Genomic DNA, 15,476 nt, shown 5'->3' with positions numbered 1-15,476 from the left:
AACAGGAGCTATTTTAAATGGAAACCCATTGGTGGAGGCGGAGGAGTTTTATGGGAAGAACAGAGAACATGAATGAGTTGCTATAATTAACCCCTTGAAAGAGCTGTCATAAGGAAGAGGAAGTCTTTCCACTTGATGGTGGTAATACCAAGAATACAGACTTCTAACCATTCTAACCATCTAAAACTGAAATGTGCTGTCCTGTCAGGTAATGAGTTCCCCGTCACTGGAGGCGAAGCAGAGGCTGTAGAGGAAACCTGAGCCAAAGAGACTCTCATATTCAGAAGGGACTTTAAAGGTTATCAACTGATAAAATGCTGATGAGAGAAAAATACAAAGGGGATCATTCAAGTCCTTCATGTTTTAAAATAGCTTTTCCTTTAAAAAAAAAAAAAGAGTGTAGGACTCCTAAGGGGATATGGAAATGTTCTTCCTGCCTCTCACTAACCTGCAGGAGGGCTTTTGATAAACAGAAGGTTTCCCCAATATCCTCGGTCAAACTCCACCCACACTTCTTCCCGGCTGCAGAGGTCACTGTGTTTTTGTGGCAAAAGCTGCAGGTGGTGACGGAGATGCTGGATAAGTAAGAAAAGCTCCATTATGTAAAGACTCAAATGTTTACGCCGCTTCTGTGGAGCAGAGAATCAGATCAGCAAACAAGTTCCGACAGCAGACCCTATGTAAGAAATGTAGTGGGTCAGCATTCATCATCCTGGGAGGATGAGCTGGCCCCGGTCCTCCCACAGCAGCAGCACCCAGCCTGGCCTGCTGATGTGGACGGCAGACCACAGCAAGCGCTCACCACCTACCCTGGGGAAATGTTCAGATCGCAAATCAGTGGTCACCACGCAGGCAGAGGGGGACCTCCGACCACTACCAGGTTTCCAAGAGAATCAAGCGCGGTGTCCTAAGTGGCAAATCCTGCAGAGCTTTGTTTACTTGCTGAATTCTCAGGACCTAGAACAGGGCCCAGCACGCAACTTGTGCTCTGTAAACGAATAAGTAATCCAAGTATCTCTTTTTCTCTTGTTTTGGAAGCAATTACATAACTTCTTTTTCTCCAGCTGATTCACCCATCTCTTTGCATTCAGCTCAAAATATTGCACTAAAATTATTTTGCCTTCCCCGAGTCCATGGCGGGATAAAGGAGCTAGCTATCTAGAAGCTTAGGGAGAAAAGTTGTGGTGTGGGAATATGGAACGCTCAGTTTGAGCTCCAAAAGGGTAGGAATTTTTGTCTGTTTTGTTCACTGCTTTATCCTCAACTTTGTGGTATAATACTGGCGCTCGGTATGCACTCAAGTATCTAAAAAGAATCAGCAAGTATATCCACTGTATGATCCTGACAACTCACTTTTCTCTCTAGGCCGTCTTTTCTCAACCATAAAATGACAGCGCTAGAGGGGCTCAGGGGTCCCCAGCCAGTTCTAATGCGTTTAAAAGTCTCTGATCCAGGTAAGCTGGCCTAGGAATGGCTTTGATCAGAGAAAGCCTGCCTGGGTCCTCGCCCCCGCCTCCCCCCACACCCCGTGTTTCCACAAGGGAGGAAGCTAGGAGGCAGTGTGGTCCCACAGAAGAAGCACCGGCTTTAGAGCCCAAATATTTCAAGTCCCAGCTCAGCTTGGGATACGGAAACCTTAGGGATGTCACTGAATTTCCCTGAGCCTCAACTTGCTCTTCTGCAAAGCAGGGGCCATGCCTAGGTACCTCTGCAGGTTGCAGCCTGGATTACACGATGATAATGCATAGAAAAGCACCTTGCAAGGGTTAAGGTTAGCAGAGCGAGGCTCTACAAACCCTCCCATGAAGAGGCACCCATGTCACTTCCAGCTCTAAACCTTACAATTTACTTCTACCCTCAATGGGAGAAGCCAATTCAAGACAAAGGGTGATCAAGACCAGTCCACAAAATATCATTATTCAAAGATTCATGATCTGTAACTTGACCTGTCCTAATGACGAAGACATAAATTTTTATATAATGGTTCATCTTCAGCTTTTTGCTCCCTTCTCAGAAGACTGAACAGACAGAAGTTTAAAGCAGAGAAGGAGAAATATTTGGAAAATTGAACACCCTGAAAAAGAAGACAAGAGCCCTTCTGAAGCTGCAATTCAACCCACACTGGTGGCCAGCAAGGGATAAGCAGAGACTGACTGCTGCCCCCAATAGAGCTAGGCCCTCCCAGGAGGCGTGGCATTTCGGAAGAGCCTCTAGGATAGCTTTGGTCCCAGTGTGGCCTCAGAGAGGAGGTATGGAGCCTGTTCTCAAAGAGCAGGGGCCATCCCACCCTCCTCCCCACAGCCTGGCAGCCACGCAAACAAGCAAGGCCCTCATCAGTGGTATATATCAACACAGCATCTATGAGCAGCAGAAGTGACAGCCAAAATCAAGATAACTGACCCTTCTGGACACACCGGATGCATTCAGGACCACCACACCACAGTGATGCTGCCAGGCAATGTGTGTTATCATTAAAAAGTGAAACGCCTCATTTTTAATGCTCCCTGACTGGGAGGTGTTACCATCCCCCCAACCATGGGTTCAGTTCTCCCTTCCTCACTAAAAGAGGGTATCACCAGGAGTTCTCCTGTAAAGAGACTTGGGGTGGGGGGGGATAATTAAAAGAGCTCAGGAAAAAAAGGGGTTCAAGGCCTGACAAAGGTTTCTCGGTTGGCTTAAGGCAAAATTTAGAATGTACATCTTTTCATTCGCAGGCCGGCATTTTATTTAATCATGTTCATCCAGGTCTTCATCTCCACGGTTAGGACAAGCAGAGCAGACCACAAATAAACACACCCACAAAAATATCCTAGCAAGGAAAAAACCCTCTCTTTTCTCACTACTCATTTCCTCACTCTACACCGGGAGCTCCCAGGGGCACACGGGGAGGTTACTGCCAGCACTGCATCCCCTAGACACTCCGAGCACCAAGTAGGTGCTCAAGTAAGAACAAACTTCCTAGGAACTTCCCTGGTGGCACAGTGGTTAAAAATCCACCTGCCAATGCAGGGGACACGGGTTCGAGCCCTGGTCTGGGAAGATCCCACATGCCGCAGAGCAACTAAGCCTGTGCGCCACAACTACTGAGCCTGCGCTCTAGAGCCCGCGAGCCACAACTACTGAGCCCGCATGCCTAGAGCCCATGCTCCGCAACAAGAGAAGCCACTGCAATGAGAAGCCTGTGCACCGCAACGAAGAGTAGCCCCCGCTCACCGCAACTAGAAAAAGCCCGCGCGTAGCAACGAAGACCCAACACAGCCAAAAATAATTAAAAAAAAAAAATTTTAAACCAAAAAAAGAACAAACTTCCTCATGGTCAAGGAGTGCAGACTCTCTATACCGACAGTCCTCATGTCCCCAAAACAACCTGGCGAAGAGTGGGGGTCACCAGGGGTTGCTTTGTGGAAAGAGTGACTTAGCTAAAGAATGGGGGAGGGGCATCTGGGCTCAGACCCACCCCTCCCCCTCTTAAGGCCACAAACAGTGGCAGTCCACTTGGTGAGTGAGGACACAACAGGTGGAAGCTCCACCCCACCCCTGCTCCTCTAGGTGGCCCCTGCACAGGCACAGGCTCCAGAGATCCAGGGAAGAGGTTATTCCATCGGGAATGGCAGGTTTCCTACCCCATAAGCTCCTGGCCTTGAAAGCTTCAGGAAACAGCAGGCACCCAACTCTAATTTTTCATAGACCAGATAGGGGGTTTTATTTCTTTAAGTTCTAGTTTATCTTCTTAAGCTGTCCAAATATTCGTCAGAGCATCTCAGCCACATGCTAGGCTGCCCCAGAGGTTAGTAGTGCTTTTAGTGTGGTGAATTTTTTTTTCCCCTCATTCTCTTCCCCAGATAACAGCAATACCTCATATTTACAAGAGCTGTATGCTTCCCAGGGGTCTTAATTTTATTGGATGGGGGTGGGGGAACAGAGTGAATTGTCTCAAAGTGGGTTTGCAGAGCACACTGTTGTTTTACTTAGACTGCATATTTACACGGGGAGTCTGGAAAGAGGGGCGTGGCATAATCCTCCCAGCCACCACCTTCAGGATACACCACTCTCTGGAGGGCATTCCTGGGAAGGGAGGCACCAGGCCTTAGGAAGCCCCCGCCAGCACAGCACCCCTGAACGCCCAGAAACTGTTTGCTAAGACACAGTTCTGTTTCCACAGGGAAAATGATAAAGACGCTTTGCTTATCACAGTGAGATTTTCAATCCAGAACTGCAAACTGCCTTTTCAATCTTAACTGCATGCTGCCTTGTTTTATCAATCTGGGAAAAGGGGATAAGTGTTCCTTCTCCCCAACACAAAGGAGGACACATAGGGCCTTCAGCAATAATGTGAATAATGAGCATTTCTTCACCTGGAAGAAAAGTATTTAGTACAACTCAAGGAAATGAGAGACAATCTTACTACCAAATCAGCCATCTGATACCACATTGAACAGTTACAAAGAAGAGGGATAACCTTTACTTAGACTCCTTTCCCCCCACTAACCAGTTTTCTCTTGCTCTCAAAGAAAGAGCCTCTTAAAAAACCAAGAAGGGCTTCCCTGGTGGCGCAGTGGTTGAGAGTCCGCCTGCCGATGTGGGGAAGATGTGGGGGACACGGGTTCGTGCCCCGGTCCGGGAGGATCCCACATGCCGCGGAGCGGCTGGGCCCGTGAGCCATGGCCACTGAGCCTGCGCGTCCGGAGCCTGTGCTCCGCAACGGGAGAGGCCACAACAGTGAGGGGCCCACGTACCGCAAAATAACAAAACAAAACAAAAAAACCAAGAAGTTATGTTGGTTATGTGGGGGAGAGCACAATACAACTGCCCCTGAAACCACCTTATGCACCACCAATTTTTTTTAATGTCAATAAAACCACAACATTGACAAGAGCAAAAAACAAGGTTTCATTTTTTTTTTCTCCCACTGTACAGGTATATCACAGGGAAAGGTATATTATTTTGTAATAGTTTCCTTAATCGGACTTAACCTGGGATTTACCAAATCTTATAATCCTTCAGGAAACGGAGATTTGCGTAGAGGTAGGCACACCTCCTCTCTAGAGATGTCTGGATGGGCAACCTCCCCAGCTACCAGAAGAGGAAACACGGGCGAGAGACCAGGTTCCTGGCAAGGTCAGCCCTCAGGAAGGCTCAAGCGGTCGGTCCTTAATTCAAGTACTTCTTTCCTACAGACTAGCCTGGTGTATGAGAAGATGTTATGGCAACCAAAGAGAACACGTCAGAGCTGGGATTGGCAAGCTAAGGTCCATGAGCCAAATCTGGCCCACCACCTATATCTGTAAATAAAGTTTTATTGGAACACAGCCACACCCATTCATTTCTGCACTGTCTGTGCCTGCTTTTGTGCTACAATGCAGAGCTGAGTGGTGGTGCCAGCGACCATACAATCTACAAAGCCTAAAATATTTACTATCCGGCCCTTTACAGAAACAGTCTGCTGAACCCTACACTCCGGAGTCAAATGCACTCCGTTATAAAGGATATAGTAGTAGACGGGATTCAAAGAATGCAGACAGGTAGTCCAGCATCCCCACTTTACAGATGTAGAAATTGAGGCCTGGAGAGGAGGAGGTACCTGCCAGGGTCCAACTGCTGGAAAGACAGGTCCCACCTGCTCTTCAGCCCAGACTCCATTTAACACAAAGTGTGAGCCTTCTCAAAAAAAACACCAGCAGCAGGGAAAAACATAAATAGAAAACCAAATCCTACAAACAAATATTAATGCTTGACCCAAGCTTAACATCAGAAATGTGAAAAATGGGGAGGGGCGCACGACAACATGGGATGCACTAAGCAAATTAATATCCAATAGGACAGACTATTTTAAGCCCTTAAGAAATACCCCTTCCACATACCCGAAGCACATATGCTAATCCAGCCCAGGCACTCCGCCTCTCCGCAGATAATGAACTTGGCAGTACCAAACCCAAATAGACTTTTTTTTTTTTTACCAGTTGTCTACAATTTCAGTTTTTTCCTGGTTCTCACACAACTCAGCCCTCGAAGAGACCAAATTAGTGAGGTTTGTGCTCAATTTTAACACCCCCCAGTAATTAAGACCTCTCCCAAAAGGAGTGCCCAGCATTTCCCCCAAAACAGCTGTGGCAAATCAGGCAGAGAGGGAAATGCAGATGGAAAGGACCCCCCTGGGTCCCCTCACAGAAGGGGGAGGAGGGGCCCAGAGGGAGGGTCAGAATCCACATCCTCCATTTCCAGACCTTTCCTCGAATCTGCACCGGGAAAACACCAGACAACGTGAACGGTGCGTGGAGACGGAGCAACATCACAAAGTTAAAATTAATTAGCTGGCACGTTGACAGAGGCTCCATTGTGCTGTGCGGTGAAGCAATCAAAGTGCAAGGGCATCACACACAATGCTGAAAGGGCCATGACAGCCACGGGTACAAGAGGTGAGGACATGCTCTGTCGTGTCACCAACATGGCACCCTAAACGAAGGCGAGGCATGCTTTCATACGTGTGCGTGCGCACGTGCAATGGCTAGTGGAAAGACAGGTCTGGAGTTAAGATTTTCTTAAATTACTTTCAAAAAAGCAATAACCAAAATGCCGATAATAGTTACTCTTCTATCGGAGAACTTGAAGTGAAAGACAACAGCTCAGGAACTGCGCAGCCCAAAGCTTGCCTGTAAGCTCCCGAGTGGCCTGTGGGAGGAAGCCAGGCATTGGGAGTGGCCACTCCCATGGAGGATGCCAGGGAGGGCAGGTGCCCTCCACTTAAGTGACGGAGCTAGCGTGGGATGAGGCCCAACGATGACAGGAACTGGGGACTCTGGACGCCCCCTGATCTGCTTGCGATCACCCCATCCAACCGCGTCATGAACCACCACTCCCATGCGCCTGCACACCCTGCTGTTTCCCAGATCTGCCAACAGCTGCCTTGCTCCCCAGCCTTGTTCACACTGTTCCTATACTGCTCTGGCCACAGTCTCCTTGAAATCCGGTGGGCTGTGCAACCCAGCTGTTAAGAGCATGGAATGCCTATGCTCGAATCCCAGCTCAGACATTTACTGCTGTGTCACCTGGGGCAGGTTACTTAACCTCTCTCTGCCTCAATGTCCTCATCTAGGAAACTAATTCTAGTTCTGACCTCATAGTTATTGGTGTAGGTTAAATGACTTAATTTACACGGAGCACTGAGAACACTGCATGGAACAAAGCGAGAGCTAAATAACATTACTAAGGTCCCCACCCCTCCTTCTTGGAGGGCACTTCCTCCAGAATGCCTTCCCGAATTCCTTTTGTGGGTTAACTGCTCTTTTCTGGAGGCTGGAGCTCCAAGTGTCACTAATACCTCTCTGATGGCACTTATAGCTTATTTATAGTTTATTTATAAATAAATAAAAGACCTTGAAACCATTCAGATTTAATTCTAACAAAACTTTAGAAGTGTTCAATTTTCCTGTACAAAAAGCATGGTAAGAACTGACTTTGGGGAATTTCCTGGCAGGCCAGTGGTGAGGACTCCGCGCTTTCACTGCCGTGGGCCCGGGTTCGACCCCTGGTCGGGGAATCGGGGAACTAGGATCCCCCAAGCCACACGGCTCAGCCCAAAAAAACAAAACCAGAAAAGAACCGGCTTTGGATTCGGACAAACGTGGCTTCCAGTCCCAATACCACCCCTCTCTTTACAGCGGAGGGACCCTGTTCAAGTTTCTAAACCTCTTGGAGTCTTGAATCCCTGTGCAGAAAGGGACAGGGACCCAATTTACCCTTGGATTTCCATGAGGCTTCACTTGAAGTCCTGCTCCGGCACTGGGCCACAGGAGGCCAGAGTATGGCTGCCTCCCCCTGGTTGTGAAGGGTTAATCCTAGTCTATTCCTAATCTATATCCATGAGTCTGTCCCTCTCCAAAATGATCTACTTGGGCAAAAGAAAGGAAGAAAAAAAGAATGCCACCAACCACTCCTGCCCATAAATCCCCACCCCCAAGACTCCCCTTCTGAGAACACCAGCCCTCACTTCAGAGTCAGGCAAGATTCAGGCAATAAAAGTGGCGACAGAAACCTTGCAAGTGAGGTCCCCGATGCCCCATTGTCTCTGCAGTCCAATCTGTGCCTCTCACGCAAGGTTTCAGGGATGTAAAAAGCATTCAGATAAATGGGTCTCCACTACCGAGCTCTTACACAGGGAAAAGCATCTAAATCTAAATCAATTAATACGTATGAAGTCCCCACAGAGCCATGCCCTGGAGACAACATCGGAAGGGTGAGAGCACAAAGAATGAGCCTGATCCCAGCCTTCCAGTGCCAGACGGGCCAGACAGGGCAGCACAGCCAACGACAGGAGGCCGGCTCTGACTTCCCAAGCACTGGATCCTGGGCTAGGCCACCTCTGCAGTCGGCCCTTCCAAAGGCACTCATGAGTAACTTCACCAGGGACAAAGCCGGGAAGTGAAACTCAGCTTGTGAAGCAATGTGCTGGCAGTTCTGACAGGATTTTGTTTTTTTTCTTTGTTTTTTAAATACTTATTGATTTAGGCTGTGCCAGGTCTTAGTTGCGGCAGGCGGGATCTTTGTTGCGGCATATCGGCTTGTTAGTTGTGGCATGCGGACTCGGTTGCAGCATGCGAACTTACTTGCGGCATGCAGGCGGGATCTAGTTCCCCAACCAGGGATCGAACCTGGGCCCCCTGCATTGGGAGCACGGAGCCTTACCCACCGGACCACCAGGGAAGTCCCCAGGTTTTTGTTTCTAAAGTGTGCTGTATATACCGTATGACCCAACCACTCCACGTCTAAGAACGTCATCACATATATGTGCACAAACACTTAGCCACAAGGGTGTTCACCACAATGCTGTTTACAATGTGAGAAAATTGGAAACAATCTTAATGTTCCAGTGAGGGACTGATAAATTATGTCACATCCAAGAAGCAGAATACTCGGTGATCACTGAAAAAGATGGAAACTATCTAATGACATGGAAGTGCAAAGGCTTACAGGAGTCCTTCACCCAACAAAACAGGTGCTTTAGTGAAGAAAGACAGACGGCTCTAAAGGATGGAGATACAACCCAGGAAAATGTGAGTGCCGACTAGACCCACAGTTGTCCCTATCTCGAAAAAAATCGGGGACTAACTCACAACCCAGTCATCTCCCAGCCTGCACTATTTATGAAAGTTTTAGGATTCCTCAACGAGATGAGGTCCTATGGTCAAATAACTGTCAGACTCGTCGTATTTTACACTGTTTATCCACCCTCTATGTCCTATCCCACTTCTGAGATCTGCAATGCATCTTAATGCACTGCAAACTCTTGAGAAGCCCTACATTAGAGAAACTGCTGAACCCTGCATTTCCCACAAGATCCGGCTGCAGCAGGCCCTTTACTGAAACATGTCTGAACATCGCACTACAGAGCTGGGGAAGGCTGACAGCTTGACAGCACCCTGGATGTGGGTGGGAGGCCTGGGGACGCCCGTGCCTCTCACTTCCTGGGGAATCTTCAGCCAAGTCATCTCCTTATCCTGGGCACAACCTCTCCATCTGGGAGCTGGACTAAATCAGAGGGCCACGGGGGCCACAGGGGGATGCATAAAGGTGGGAAGCTCAGCAGGCAGGACCCTTTGCACCCTCCTCCCCTTGAACTGTTACATGGCTCTGTTTTTCTGTTTTATTATTTGGCCTTCCACCTAAGATTTCATTTAAAGAAAGGGCTCTCCAGTTAAAAAGAAAAAAAAAGTAAGTTAAAAACTCCTGAAGCCTATGTCCTGTAAGGTTCCTCTAACTATTACAGTTGACTTTCTTTAAATCTGTATTTCAGGTGGGAAAAAGTCCTCTCAAAGGGAGCGGACGAGCCAAGCCAGGCTATCTGGAAAAGGCGAGGGTTTGAGCTGAACTTACTGCAAAAGAGGCTCTGCGGGTTTAGGGCTGGGATGAACCAAGGAGCCTGCCTATGGGCAGGAAGGCAGGGAGCAGTGGTGACACTGCTGGGGGAGATGAGAGGGACCGTGCAACTAAGTGGATGGATGAAAAGGCATCTTGAAAACCAAGGTCAAGAATATCCATGTAGAGGCTGACAGCAAGAAATCAGCTAACGTTTGAAGAGTTACACGATCAAAACAAGAGAGCCACTAGTTAGGTGACCGTGGCGCACAGTTTCTGTGACTCAGCGTGGAGGAAAGGCTGAGGAGGAGAAGCACCGCGGTCACCTGTGCTCACGGTCCAGCTATACGAGGGCAGCTGCAGAATCCAAGGTTCAACTTGAATGAGGACTTCAAACTCAACCTAAAGCTCGAAACTGGTTCGTGAAGATCACCAGAACAGGATTAGAACTCAGACTCGCCCACCTGTCTCAGAACTTGACCTTGTCATTCTGGCCAAGGTAGGATTCCCACGGATGGTACCTGCAACGCCATGCCAGCCACACACACCCCGACTTTCTCATTCCTCCACTGCTCGGATCGCCACATCCTAGGAGGGTCTTGCGTGGTTTGAAAGGTCATCCTGGGAACATCCGAAGAGAAATCATAATGTGGAGTGGAACTCAGGGTGTCTGGAAGAGAAGGGCATTCGTGCTTCCTCCAACGAGGAGGGTTCAATCACATTTTGGCAATTGGCCCGTCTCCCCGCTCCGTTCGCTTCTGGCTGGACAGCGGGCACTCCAATTCAAGCAGCTCTTCTCCAGTCAGACACCACACGCCCTACGAGATCCTCCAAGGCCCTCCTGGAAGCTGGTGCTTGGCTCTGTCAGACAGGTACAGGGCTTCCAACTGGAATTCAGTTGACGCTCTGCATCCAACTTTCACCTATCTGGAAACTCGAAGAGCCAGGAAACTCGCACGTCATCACTGGCCAACTTCCAGCCTGGAGTGTGACACCGATGACAAGGAACTCATCTCGCATGCCGGTGTTGTCTGACTGATGATGACTGACTAAAATGCTGTATTGAAAAGAATTCTGAACACGGGTCGGAAGGAAGAGAGTTACTGTGATCCACTTGCAGAATCTGACGTGAGTGAGGAGCATCGGCCTGTGTGCCAAGCATCTGCCGTCTGTCCTGGATGCCAGGACTAGCCTTCAGGTTGGATTCTGACTCTTAGCTTCGTTATATACTTGGACCTGTGACTCTGGAAAGTCACAAAAGCCACCTACCTGCCTTCTCATCAACAACACGGGATAACAAGCCTGGTCCATCGCCCCCGGGAGGACTGCTGGAGGGAGGGTGCCAACGGGCTCACGCATAGGAGGCTGTTCTTAAACATGTCCAGCGCGGGGGATTATTATATTTAAGGGATTACAGCTCCTCTCCACAAGAGTGGCCCCGAGGCACTACACGATCCTGAAGAGCTTTCTAAATCAACAGAGAATTAGCACGAACGAACGCGGTGGCTGCGAGCAGTGGCAGCCCTCAGGGAGGCGAGCCTCGAATCTCCCCTTGGGAACGGGCTCAGGGCCTGGTTCTCTGCTGTGTCACACAGGACCAAGGGATGCTGGGATCCCTGTGTCTTCACTGGTTCTTCCCACTGCTGCTTGGCACAGGGCTGTGGGCACACAGGGCCCGAGATGGGAATACGCAAGGCCACGGGGCCCAGTTTGCAAACCGATGGGACCAACCACCTCCTCCCAGCAGGGTGGGGTGGGAGGAGAGCAATGATGTGGCTGCCAGAAGACCACCCACAGGGGCACCAGAGGGCCAGGGGTGGGGGGGTGGGGTCTCCAGGCAACCCCTAAGCTATGGACACTTCTCCCACTGCTTTGTTTTTATAACCACACGGGTCGCCCTGCAGGTAAACACCGCACTATCTGGGCCGGAGCAGCCTGTTCTTGGAAGACTTAGTACCCAGGGTCCGGACTGGGTTTAGGGTGTGCTCACACACCAGCACACAGGACTCCTGTGCTGCTGGTGGAGCAGAGACACTCTCACGAGCTCAAGCGCCCAAGTGAGAGAAAAAGTGTGTGTGCACACCACATGCCGTGAGCATGCTTCACGTTCCACAACCAGCGTGCTTTGGAAGGCCGTCTCCGAGGAAGCCCTGTTTGCTGGAGCCTTCCCGTGATGTACCACAGGACAGGGGTGCGAAACGCCCAACTGGGAGGCTCAGTGTGTCTGCCAATTACTGTGACTTTGGAGGCATTATTCACCCACGAAGCTGTTTCCTCTTCAATAAAGTGTGGCTAAAATCACCCCACAGGACTGATGAGCGGACCATCAATAGTAATTACTAATATGAAGAGATAAGACAGAATCATGAAAATGACTACTGTTTCCAGGGGCTATGGCCTCCCAGTGCTGTGCTGGGCACTCTGCCCACGTTCCATCTAATCCTGCCCCAGTCCCACAGGCTCCTGAACAAGGACAGCCAGCAGGGGCTGGGGAGGGGGCTGCCAGAAGACTGAATATCGGCTACCTTGCAACCATGGCCTGCTCAAGCAGCTGGGGCTGACAGCGAATGTAGCCCATAGAGCACACTCCACCCAAGAACCTCATCTCATTTCACGGAAATGGGCGATTCTCATTTTACAGATAAAGAAACTGAGGTGGGGGACTCCTCAACCTGCCCAACTAGTGGGTCATACCACTAGTTAACGAGCATCTATCTCCCAACAACCAGTCCTGGGTCCTGTAGGGCAAGGCAGTGACTCAAGCAGCCTGTGTGTGGGCTCTGGAGCCTGAGTCTCGGGCGTTGAACACTAGGTCTTCCATGCTGTGTGAGCCTGGAAAACGTTTTTAAGTTCCCTATGGCCCAGTTTTTGAACTACAAAAAGGGATCACATCTGCCTCACAATGTCCGTTTTGGGAATTAAATTACTTCACACATGCAAACCACTCAGACCAGGGCCCAGCACAGACTAAGAGCTGAAGAAATGTCAGCTGCTATCAACGTCCACTGTCCACATCTTTCAAGACGAAGCTCTGCAGCTGCCTCAGAGGCCCTCCTCTCCACTTTCTCCTGTGTTCTTTGAGGCCCAGCTGCAACATCCCCTCCAGGAAGCCCTCCCAGCCCCTGAAACAGCCAGCGACACCCCTTTCTGGGCTGCCTTCAGATTCTGCCTGTGTCCCCTTCCCAGCACTGACCATGACCTGCCTATTCAATCGTCAATTGATCTGTCTGCCCTTCTGGACGACAACCAACCTGATCCTCACCCAGCTTTGAATCCCCTGGGTGTCAAGCCTCTGGCAGGACCTAGATGTCACTCAATAAACGGTAACCCACCCACCACAGGTTGCCAATTCTTCTTAGAGTAGCAACCCCTTACTGAGGGCTCAGGGGTGTCAGGCGGTGCTAAGCGCTGCTAATGAACACCTGTGCCTTGATCCCTGTTTATGGGTGAGTAAACGGAGGCTCAGCGGGGCCAAGCAATTAATGCAAGTCCACAAAGCTAGAGAACAGCTGGACTAGGACAAGAGCAAAGTCTGCCTGACCCAAGCAGACCTTACTTTAGCCTTTACTTTGTCTTTGCTTCTCTCCAAATTTCTTTTGTGTGTATAAGGGGTGGGGGGGGGGGGGAGGAAGGCATCTTTTTGCACAAAGCAAGGCGTCCCTGCATGTAATTTCCCCAGTACTGGGAACAATTAGTAGCAAGACCTCGCCTGTGCACTGGATGACTCTGGTATGCCCCGGCCCTCCGCACAGTGTCACCAGCCCTAACCCACTGACACAGACACTCAAATGTCACCTGACTGACTGACAGCCTGGCTTCCACCTTCTTCCCTCTTCCCCTCGAGGGCCCCCAGAACCAACAGGGGAAGTTGGTTGCTAATGGTAACGGCCTTGGGAGCAAGGTGAGACCTACCAGCCCGCTGCTAAGGGCTGGAGGGAAATTTTCAACAGCCTCTGGGGCCCCTTTCTGTCACTCAAGGCAGCCTCTTCCCCGCCTGGGCCTCAGTTTCCACTTCTATAAAAAGCGGGTGCCGCTCTCCATGATTCTGGTTATAGAGCTGAGAAGGGTTAAGGGAATCCAGTCAATCAGGCCTCTGCGGGTGCCCGGGATGGATTCAGATGGCCCGGCAAGTGTTTTTAAAAAACAAGAACGCCTCTCAGCACCCTAGCTCAGCAGACCCCCTCCCCCACCAGCCTATTTATACCTAGGGGCTGTACACCGAGGTGTCCAGGCCGAGTACCCTGGGCTGAGCCAGTTCCGGGGTGTGTGGGATTTGGGACCACTGGAGCTGCAGCGACCATTAATTGCTTTCATTCTGTCATCTCTACTAGACTGTAAGCCTACTCGACAAGAAAGACAGGCTAATACTGATGCCTCCCCTGAGAGCCGGCACCTGGGAAGTTCCCAAGAAAAGCTGCCTGGAGGGCTCAAAGGGCCAATAGGCATGGGGCTGGGAGCCCACCTTCGGAGAGTGCCAAGCCATCCAAGCAGCTTTCTAGGAGCAGCTAAGAGGCAGGAGAGTGGGAATGTGTGAGGGCATCGGGTGGTGGGCAGCAAATGGGGTGTCTGGAGCCAGTGGCCAGAGCAACCAGGTGGCTGGCAGGCCTGACCCCTCACTCCTACAGCTACTCACCAGGGGGCACAGGCTCCAGGAAGATGGCCCCTCTGAGCAAACACCCTGGGAAAGCTGTCTCATCCCAGTGACCTTTGTTATTAATCCCGTTGACAAACCACAAAGGGCAGCGTCATCAATTCCTTCAAGCGCCACTGGCCCTACCCCTCCCACCCATCAGTTCTTGACCTGTCCAAGCCTTTCCGGGATTATCAATGCCAAATACCCACCGTTTTCCGGAGTGAAATTTGTTCACCAACCACCCTCAACCCATCCTGCAATGGATACTTACATTCTCTCCATCTCACAGGTAAAGAAGCTGCGGCTCAGAGAAACCAAGCAGTCAGTGAAACTGTACCGCGTGGAGCAAGCTTCCCCATCCCTCTCCTCCATCCTCCACCCGGCCTGGCATCAAGGATGCCAAGCAACCCCACACTCCCCGCAGGGGACCTGCCAGGAATACCAAGCACACAGCCCCAGCCCCACAGGAACCCAGAGGGGTTTGAAGCTGATGGCTCAAATACCATCCCCACCCAACCCAACTTGGGGTGTCAGGGAGCTAACTGGCTGCTAAGGCATGAACTTGCTTTAAAACGTTTTCAGTCCTCACTGTGTGAAAGGACCACAAATTGAGCATAAATACAAAGATCAATCTTGGGGTGGGGGAGGGGGCACCCCCGGGGAGATGTCAATGGCAATAGGTACCTACCTCCTCAGTACAACCTAGGAGTCTGACCTCACAACACATAACCTTGTCCTGAGGCAAAACAAACAGGGAGGCAGAGGATGCTGACCCCGCCTGCCCCTTCAGGTCATCTTCCCGCACTGCCAGCAGCTTTCTGCCACGTGGTTCTCTACTTGTTCAGGGCCTGCTTCTGTCCCTATGTCCCCAGAGGATGGGGAGGACGCTCTGCTCACAGCCTGGAGGGCTCAATGTGCTCAGCATTATGGCAATAATCATCATGGGGCATCTCAGTTGAGTCTCATGACAGCCTGAGCAAGAAATATCACC

General features: G+C 50.4%; 1 protein-coding gene across 12 annotated transcripts in view; it reads right to left on the bottom strand.

Annotated features, from left to right (window-relative positions):
* The window catches only part of SSBP3 (single stranded DNA binding protein 3), a 164,904-nt gene that overhangs the window by 119,895 nt on the left and 29,533 nt on the right, over positions 1-15,476 (bottom strand). The gene's annotated exons all lie outside the window — the stretch shown is intronic.

Source organism: Tursiops truncatus, chromosome 1 (assembly GCF_011762595.2).
Source record: "Tursiops truncatus isolate mTurTru1 chromosome 1, mTurTru1.mat.Y, whole genome shotgun sequence".
NCBI lineage: Eukaryota > Metazoa > Chordata > Mammalia > Artiodactyla > Delphinidae > Tursiops > Tursiops truncatus.
Note: the sequence above shows the minus strand (reverse complement) of the source record. Positions and strands in the feature narration are given on the sequence as shown.